Source organism: Propithecus coquereli, unplaced genomic scaffold, assembly GCF_000956105.1.
Source record: "Propithecus coquereli isolate 6110/MARCELLA unplaced genomic scaffold, Pcoq_1.0 Scaffold155, whole genome shotgun sequence".
Taxonomy (NCBI): domain Eukaryota; kingdom Metazoa; phylum Chordata; class Mammalia; order Primates; family Indriidae; genus Propithecus; species Propithecus coquereli.
The window spans coordinates 4,844,295-4,847,942 of NW_012139969.1; positions in this window are offsets into that span (position 1 = coordinate 4,844,295).

The following is a 3,648-nucleotide window of genomic DNA, read 5'->3' on the forward strand; positions in this document are numbered from 1 at the left end:
ATGTATTAAAATTGGAGAGGCAACATCTTTATATTTTTAATAAACTCTTTTGAGTGCCTAGACAGTTCTAATAAAGGAACAAATACCTGCAGTAGGGAGGGATAGACAGTCTGGTATTTATGTGTCAGACTAGAATAGCATCAAACTGGGTGGTTAGGAAATCTTGGCAAAGCAGTGTTTTCTGAGTGTTTCTGACTACAGTTCTTTAAAAATTTTTTTCAGATTTTATACGTAGCCATCTTAGATGCTGAAGAGTTAGGTTTATTATTTAAATCATCATCTTTTTTTGTCCTTGATATTTTTATGTAGAGGAATCCAATAAAGTGAGATTAAGCCTAGTAAGTCAGAAAAATGATAGATAGAAGGATATAATTTTCCCTTTCCTCTGTTTGTTCTGTTGAGTCCAGACTGCATACTTTCAAATCATACAGTGGAAGGATAAGAGAAATGAATGAAGCAGAATTAAATAAGGATCAAGAAAAATCATAAAGAGAAGAGAGTCAGGTCAGGGAGAAAGAAGCTGGTTGTACAGCTTTTGTTTTCCTGGTTTGTTTTAACATTCTTTTCCTTTTCTATTACATAAGCTCTAATTTGCTGTTATATAAGAGGAAGGAATAAATAACCTTTGGACTAAGTGGAACGGGGGAAATATTTCTAACCATCATCAATCCAGTGAACTGTAGAACAGTTCTTAATTGTGCAGCGTAGTCTTCAAGGAATGTTTATGCTTCATAAGCTTTGCTCTCTGCCGTTTTGAATCGCAGTAGAGCTTGTGTTAGGTTTAGTAACAGAGAATGTTGGTAATTATGGGGTATTATAGAAGCCTGTTGTACTTTGTTAATTAGATGTTTTGGGGGAATTTGCCTAAACATATATGTTGTTTAGTTTTTATTTAGGCTATTTTCTTTTTCCATTGGAGAAAACTTTATTTAGTAGCTGCTATATTCTTTTTCTTGAAGAGCCTTATCTTGAGGATGTGATTGTTTATGAAATTCTGTTTTTGGGGGTGCTGTTTTTTATGGTAGACTTTTTTAGTATAATTCATTGCAAAGTTTATTTAGGTTTTTAGGTCTGAAGTGGGTGAAGTATATTATGATATCTACTATGTTAAGATAATTGACTAATCTTGTAAACATTTCAAGGCAAGTTAGGAATCAGCTGGTTATTATTGCTCAATATAAATTCTTGGAAGTGAAAAAAATAGCAGTACGTCAGGCTAAATTATTTTTTTAGGCTTAATTCTAAAGTGGCCAAAAGAACTTCATGAAAAGGCAGTTGCCTTAATCCTTAAAGAAATCCCTTTTGAAAAATGTTCATGATAAAACTGGGGAATCCCATATTTCAGATCTGGCAGTGCCTGCTTTCTCTTCTGCCCTTATCTCATCCTGGGATTCCTCTTACTTATTGTGCATCAGCTATATTGGCCTTCTTTCAAACTTGCCAAACTCCTTTCACTAGTTGTTCCCTTTGTCTGGAATGTAAATTCTTTGTCATTCAAATCTCACAGTCAAGATGACCTTCTTAGAACAGGCTTTTCTGATTAGAAACCTAATGGGCAACCCCCAGCATTTTCATCACATTTCCTTCCCTCTTCTTACCTGATAGTTTCTTGGTTTCCTTAGTTGTTTACTTTCTGTCTTTCCCTGTTAGAACCTCAAGTTCCATGAGAAGAGTTGACTTTAGCTGTCTTATTCACTGCTGTATCCTCAGTGCCGTGCCTGACAGTAGTAGGTGCTTCATGTAAGTTTGCATATGCAAGTATGAAAGTTTTTCTTCTTTTTTGTTGTAAAGAACATCTAAATTTATTATGTTGACATTTTAAAAGGGTACTTGTGTTTTTACATTGAATATTTTTTTCAAATGATTAGAGAAGTAGAAATAGCTTCATTAGTAGAAAGAGCACTGGGCAAGAAGTCAAAACAACAGGATTCTTTAATTATTTTGCAGCTAACTACAGTTGCCTTATAGCAAATGAAATCGTCTAATTTCCTAATGACTCAATTTCTGCATATATAAAATGAGAAACAGGGTTAACTTTTCATGTGATGCTTAGGAGGTAAGTAGGGGCATCACTGTGGAGAGATTTATAGGCTCAGTCAAGGAATTTTGTCTATCCTACAAGCAATAGAAAGCTACTGAAGGATTTTAAGTGAAGTGGAAGAGGGTATATGGAAGGGAGTGGGGGTAGTGGTGGTGGTATGATTAGGTTTCCATTTTGGAAAAATCACTCTGACTACAGTGTGGAGAACACAAGGAAAGAGGCTAGAATGAACAGGGATAGACCATTTAGGAGATTAGTGCAGCCATCTGGTGAGGGATGGTGCTTAGCACTTGGAGTAGGGTAATGTCGATGAACATGGAGATGAGTGGGGGATTTCAATAATAATGGGAAGGTCAAGTTACCAGGATTGGTGATGGAGGACCACAGAGAGTAAGGTGTCAAGACTGATTTCTAGAGTTGTCTATATGCAACCAGATGGACTCTGGTGTTTTTGCTGTTAGTGAGATTTAGAATAGGATCTGGTTTCTGGAGGAAAAGTATGTTTTTGGTTGGGAACATGGAGCTACTTTCAAGAAGGTATTTGGATATATAGTCCTGGAGCTTAGAGAAACTTGAGTTGCAGATGTGTTTGTGAGTTATTTGTGTATAGATTTTAATTGATAAGTATATCATCAGTACGAAGTGCTTTGTAGCCCATAAAAAGCCACACGGTTGTGTTTGTAGTTTCCTAATTTGTGGTGCTATTTCAAATCTGGTCACTTTCCACTAACCTTTTAATAGATGACTTAGTGATCTCTCTGGAACTTTTTTGACTTTCACTCTTTTGAACTACTTTTGTACTTTACACATAATTATTGTGGTATTATGTACTGTATTATTATTATGTGCATGTTTGTATACATATCTGTCTGCCTTATTATATTGTGAGATAGTTGAAGAAAGTGACTAGATTTTATTCCTGTGACTTGCCTGAGGCCAGATATCATGTCTGTTTTGTTCCCCATGGTGTATCCAGTGTCCAAAATGGGGCTAAGCACACATATCAATTGACCATACATATTTTAACGTTGAACCAAAATGTTTATATCCCTTTGCACGTGGATGTTCAGTAATTTTTATTGAACAAATAAATTATCCTGTGTTCTAGCAGTTCCTCAGTACTTATAAACATTATGTAAAGTATAAAACGTTTTTGCTACTTTATCTGTATTAGGTTTTTAAAAAAATCTTGGGGTTTATGGACTCTATATTGTGTAAAGGAGATCAGTGAGCCCCCTCAAAATATTTGTCACTGCCACTTGTTTCTGGCACACAACTCCTAAAACCCTTGCAATCTCCAGAGTGATAAGAGTGACTTTTGTATGCTGATGACTGGGGCCTCCTAGATAGCATCAGGATAGGGACTGGTCACCAGAAAGCCCAAGGCATGATTAGAGGGTTGGGACTTTCAGCCCACCCCTCAACCTCAGAGGGGCTGATCACCAATGGCCAATGATGTAATCACTCATACCTGCGTAATGGAGCCTCCATAAAAACCCAGACAGGACAGGGTTCAGAGAGCTTCCTGGGTGCTGAAGATGAGTAGGTACCTAAAGGATGGTGAGCTAGGAAGGGGCAAGGAAGCTCTCCCCCTTCCCACATACTTT